This window comes from Solanum pennellii, chromosome 9 (assembly GCF_001406875.1).
Source record: "Solanum pennellii chromosome 9, SPENNV200".
Lineage (NCBI taxonomy): Eukaryota > Viridiplantae > Streptophyta > Magnoliopsida > Solanales > Solanaceae > Solanum > Solanum pennellii.
The window spans coordinates 16,505,271-16,511,417 of record NC_028645.1 but is presented as its reverse complement, the minus strand read 5'-3'; the positions used below and the strand labels follow the sequence as shown (position 1 = coordinate 16,511,417).

Sequence of the window (6,147 nt, the reverse complement as noted above, 5' to 3'; positions counted from 1 at the left end):
GGAGTAGGTCATTTTTGTTCTTCTTGGAAGGAAGACCCAATCACATTACTGTTCTGTTGCCACTACACCATTTTAGGCCTACGGCTACACTAAATCTGAGCAACGCTTGAAAAGTGTTGCCTAAAATATTTTTGGGAACACTTTTTAAATGTAGCCTAATTTTTTAACTTTTCGCAACGATAATTTTGTCAACACTTATAAAGTGTACCATTTAATGATATAGACTACACTTTATAAGCGTTGTCATAGTATGAAATAAATGGCAACAATTATGTATATATATGGCCACACTTTTAAAGGGTCCTATTTTTATAATTGTAAAAACAACACTATAGAAGTGTTGCCTATAGTTTCCCTCCAACATTTTCAAATATTTCACTAAAATATTTGATTCCCTCCAATTTTTATTATTGTAAAAACAACACATTATAAGTGTGGCCTTAAATTTTCACCAAAATTTTATATTCTCTCCAACAATTTTCACTCTCCCTCCAATTTTTATTGGCCAAAAATAAACATTAATTAATAATAAAACATTAAGACAAAAAGATATGACTTTCTCTTTCCTTGAAGTCACGCTTTCTCTTTCACTGAAGAACTCACAATTTCTCTTTCAGTGACGAGCTGAAGATCGAATTGAAGATCGAGCCGAAGAACTCACCGAGCTGACCGAGCTTTCTCTTCTCCGAGCTGAAGATTTCGTCATGGTAAGTACAATCCTCTTCTACCACAATGATTTCATCAAGCTAAGTACTAAAAACAATCTTCTTGGTATTGAATGATTTTTTGTTTTCTTTTTTGTTTAGAAGGAATTGATTGGGGTTGTTGGCAAGATGAACTGAAGTTAAGTCTTCCCATCACACTTTTTTCTTAGATTTCTCATTGAAGAACTTGATTTCGGACAGATTTATGGCTGAAAAGCTGAAGTTACTCTTTTTGAAGAATAAGATTTACATAATAGTTCTTGCTGAATAACACGATTTTGTGTGAATTGGGTTTATCGTGTAAGAATTCTATCTTTGAAAGTCAAAATTTTTGCTTTAGGGTTTCGATATTCTTGTGATTTTAGACAGTTTTTGGGAGTCTAGCTTGTATTTTAGCGGTATTAGTTGAATTTTGGGTGCCCTGAGCCGAATTCTTTTCTCTTTGAACATAAATATGTGATATTTCAGAAAATTGATACTGAATGCTTCAGAGTTTTTTTTTTCTTCTTTAATTTCCTTTTGTTCTTGATAGAACTTGATGGTGCACTTGAGAGAAAATAATGTTACATATATACCAGTTTCATTGCCACCTATTGTTTCCCCTCTTGAACATTATGCTATGTCACTTTATATAACTTCGTATATTTGTTCTTATCCCAATATATCATCAGTCAAGTAATGCATGTTGATCAAGTAAGATGAAGTATTGTCCAGAAACATAAGGGGTGGGGAGGGAGCAGTAATTTCTAAGCGTGTTATGCAAGAGCTAGACATTACAATTATGAACAAATAGGCAATTTCTTCCTATAAGAAATCTTTTAACAAACTAATAGTAATAGAGTTTAACTTTTATAAATAGACAATGCATATTTTCTTATGATTTACAATAATAAGTAACTGTGTATGTCAAAGTTTGATTGGTGACCTCACAAATACAATATATTAGTGATAATGTAACATGCTTTAAATTTTAGTGTATATAACTTAAATCCTTAGTAGAACAATCGTTTCTATGTCTTTAATTGCTTTATTGCTTTTTCTAATTTCAACTTGATCATTATGTTTTCTCCCTTTTCTGTTAACTGTTGCTAGTGATAATAGAATAGAAATAGAAGATTTGTTTACGTAAGATGGAAAACCTATTGAGTTTTGGATATTGTTGAAAGTGAAGCTTGCTTCATTTAAGATTTGGATGAATTAGGAGAAGCCGGTGCAAACTAAAATGAGAGAAAGCTTTGGATGATGCAAAAGTCTGTTCCTATTTGATGAACTAGATCCCAAAGATGAGCAAATAGATAGTAACTTTCAAATTTCATTACATGTCATGTTCTTGCTGTGGTTATACCGATTGCCATGCATATGGTACTGTTCTTCCCAAATGAATCTCCCCTCTTTGATCATGGTGTGTCCATTTTTGTACCCGTATACAGTAGATTCAACTAATAGCATTCTTGTTGTATGCGAGTAGTAAAATCCTCAATAGATCTGTTAGAATAGGACTGCGCAAAGGCATATTTCTCTTGCCATTTCTCTTGAGATTCAACTACTAGCAGATTTCTCTTGCTGTTTGGATCTCCAGCATGTTCATGTTCTACTAATCTCTATTGCCTTCTTTTAGCAAGAGTGACATTTTTTGTCTCTGGATTTGTCATACTTGAGTTCTGTAAATATGTTAGCACTAAATATTAGTCTAGTAGAGTGTATTGTTGTGTAGTATTGATGAATAACATCCAGTCCGTGATTCCATTTGGAGAGGTAGTCAACTATTTAGTTTGCGCTTCTTTTTTCCTACTTATTTTTTTATGATTATGTATTTTCTGAAAAGTTTGGTTCTTGGTATCCTCCTGCTTTTTTTTTAGTGCTTATGTTTTCATAAATGATGTGTTTTTGCTTTCCTTGAGCGGAGAGTCTATTGGAGACAGTCTATGGGTATGTTGTTATTGGTATATCAATATGATTGAAGTATGATCACTTCTATTAACAATCTAGATGCCAAAACTTTATATGAAGGGATTTAATAGTACAATAGGACTGTTTCAGGGTATGAGAATTTTCTTGTTCCTACATTCATTGTTATTGTTACTGTCAAATCCGTAGGCACTCATTGCTTTGTATGCCATTTTGGGCGCTGCTTTCTTGAGAGAAATATTAGTACCTTTTCTTTAACATCTTTAGGTGACACTTAGATTTTATTTAATGTGTAAAGACTATGCAAAAAATGAAGAATCATGTGACCTTGTTGAAGTTGGGCAAAGTGAAGCATACACTAGATTTTAATGAGTTGAATGTCGTACTTTTAAAATTGCTTGGGAGTTGGGATTTTATACCATATTCTGATATGTTGAAAAGTTAGACAACACCTGCATTTGCTTTAGTGCACCCTAAGGAAAACAAATTGTAAAAAGACATTACTTTAACATTTGAAGGCTTTATAAGTTAACAAAACCATATAAAGTCATATATATTAAACTCTTATTTGATGGATGTAGAGTCTTCTAAATTGTAAACCCATTCTGTAACTGTATATATTATTTTTCCTGTAGTTTTATACTTTTATATATGCATATTTTGATCAAATTTTTTTATAAACCAAGAAATCTTCTCAAACTATTTCAGGTTTTGCTGTGAGGAAATTATTATTATACAGACACCAAAATCAAGTATCACTGATCTGTTAACAATAAAATGACTATATTTCAATATTGAAATAATGACACACAGTTTTGTAGTTGTTATTATGCATATAGGATAAATAAAAATGGTAACAAGGTACTCAAATCTCGAAACTCATTATGAATTGGATCATCTCATAACACATGATGCTGATCCTGATGATTCATAACATGAAACTCACTATGATTTAATGATTGTTACTGAAAGATTGAATATTGATATTTTCTTCTAGGAATTCAAATATCCCATCCAAGGATTGGATGGATTTAGCAAGGTATAGCAAAGAGGATATTGCTGGGGTTGAATCATTCCTAGATTTCTCTTGCTCTTATGGAGATCCTCAAGGAGATGAAATTCAGTGTCCATGTGCCAAATGTTTTAAGATTCATTGGACTAGAAAGAATGTAGTGTATGATCATCTAATATGCTATGAGTTTGTTAAAGGATATATTTAATGGATCAATCAGAGAGAATGGGATATCAAGTTGAATGTTGACGATGATATGAATTACTCGCTTGATGATATTGATGGAATGTTGAATGATCAATCTAGAAATGTTTCATAGGATGAAGGAGTTTATGATCTGGTCTCTTGCTTTGACATAGTTGTCCTCTGTAGTGATATTATAAGTCTTGTTATAATAGAATTGTGTATGCCTAACAATTCTAACTCATCGTTACTTTAGATTAATGAAACTTGTTGAGTGGCTGATTTATTCAATTGAAAGATCAGTTATTCTGATGATCATATTTAGGTCTCTCTGTTATAATTGTAGATATAGTGGGTGATCCATAAATGACACTTCTTAAATTAATAGTGTGAGTTTGAGATAAACATTGAATTACAGTAAGGTAACAGAAGATCTATGAGCTTGTTATTGAAAAAAAGAAGACATGACCTATATTTTTCTGGTTTGAAAAAATATGTTGGGCAAAATTTGTTTTTCTGGTTTTGTATTATAGCATGTCATTACCAGGTATGATTTTGTGAATCAAAAGACGTGGGATACTTGCTGCCATGTGTTTTTTATCTCCTTCTGCACAACCTTGTTATTTGATTCTTTCTTATGAAGTAGTTCATCTCAATCACCTACAATTGGTAACTGCCCTTAGCAAGATTAAACAATTATTTATGTATGTAGTACTATTGAGTTATGTCAGCTTTATGGCTTCATTTGACTAAAAAATTAGCAGAATGTAGACATGTTGACACTAGAATTTCAGCTTTCCAGCAGTTTTCCTGAGCTACTCATTTTGATGACGTGTTGCATCTTCCATGGAGTTTTTTGGTTTAACAGTATTTGAAATGTAGTTTTTTCATATAGGTTCATGACATCAACCCTATAGTACTTCTCATCTGTTGATGCACTCTTATTGTAACCTTTATTAGAAAAAATAGTTACATTCTGTCAACTTTGAGTGTGGTAATGTTGCAAGAGTTGTTCATGATAACTTGGATTGAGTTACTCATGTTGATTTGAGTGTATTTGCCAATCTTGCAAAACTTGTTAAGCTTTCATGTCTAACAATTCAATTGTTGGGAAAATGCCCAACTTGTTAAACATGTAAAGAATCTGTATTGCATTTGCAGGTTTCTTAAGTTGTTGGAAAAATGCCTAACTTGTTAAACTTGTAAACTTGTAAACTTGTAAAGGCTTTTTGGTTTGTACTAAAACTTTTTTGTGTACTGCATTTGCAGGTTTCTAAAATCATATTTGCCTTGTTCCCCTTTGTTTTTGTTCTTCCTATCAGCCTCCATGTCTTTGCTCAATATCAAATTGTGAATGTCAGCTCCCAGTTACTTCTTAGGCAGGAACTGGGAGAGCTAGTCTCTTGAGGTCTTTTTTTTATGTACAAAATTGGAAAATTTCATTCAACATGCAGATTTTTTATGTACATGCTTAGCTAATTCAACAGGATTAACAAGACAAACAACAGTTTGAACTTCTTCAATCTCTTGTTCTTTCTGTCTTCCGACAGCTGCAGTGCTGTTCTTTGTTAGCTTCTTTTCGTCCTGTGCATTATGTTCTGCATGAGATTTCTCGGCTATGCGAGTTTTTTCAGCTGCTGGCCTTTTCTCAGCTTTTCGTGCAATCGTGGGAAGAGAAAGGGAAATTTTACAGATGCTCTGAATGGAATTTGAGATGATGTGTGTCTGTTATATCTTTGTGTTTACAATACATGCAGTAATCCATAATTCACGTGATTATAAATGTTCTATATGATTTGCGTATATATATTGATTTGGATTGGTTGGCTTACAATGAATACTCTCCAATTATGCCCTTTCACATTTATTTCACCTACTTATAAATTTATTTTCAATGTGCAGGAAAATGCCGGTAATTGAATTTGAATTGTGGCAGAAGTAAACTCGATCTTTTTTTATAGTGAATGATGCTTGGTATTTTGGAATTTATTGATATTAGAGATCTTTAAGCAATTACTTTCTAAGTTTTGGAGTTTTTGAACATGTTTCTTGAAGTTTATTTGAAATATATAGCTTCGATTTAATTCTGTGATCATATATTGAATATGTTCAATTCAATAGTGTTGCTCTAGATGAGATATAAAGTTACACTTTGTAAGTGTTGCTCTATATGAGATATAAAATTACACTTTATAAGTGTTGATATATATGAGATATAAAAGGCAACACTTTTGAAGTGTTGCGCTAGATGACCTATAAAAGGCAACACTTTTAAAGTGTTACCAATAAAACCGCAAAGGCAACACTTTTAAGTGTAGTATAATAAAATATAGGTGTTGC

General features: G+C 32.2%; 1 long non-coding RNA gene across 2 annotated transcripts; it reads left to right on the top strand.

Moving 5' to 3' along the window:
- Window positions 1–503: 503 nt before the first annotated feature.
- On the top strand, window positions 504–5,904 carry LOC107031807. Of its 2 annotated transcripts, none has more exons than XR_001458283.2 (3): window positions 504–707; window positions 807–1,004; window positions 3,610–4,125. It is a non-coding gene; the product is annotated as an uncharacterized LOC107031807 (long non-coding RNA). The 2 variants fall into 2 exon arrangements; XR_001458282.2 differs by lacking the exon at window positions 3,610–4,125 and adding an exon at window positions 5,710–5,904 and having other exon boundaries at window positions 506–707.
- The last annotated feature ends 243 nt before the right edge of the window (window positions 5,905–6,147 follow it).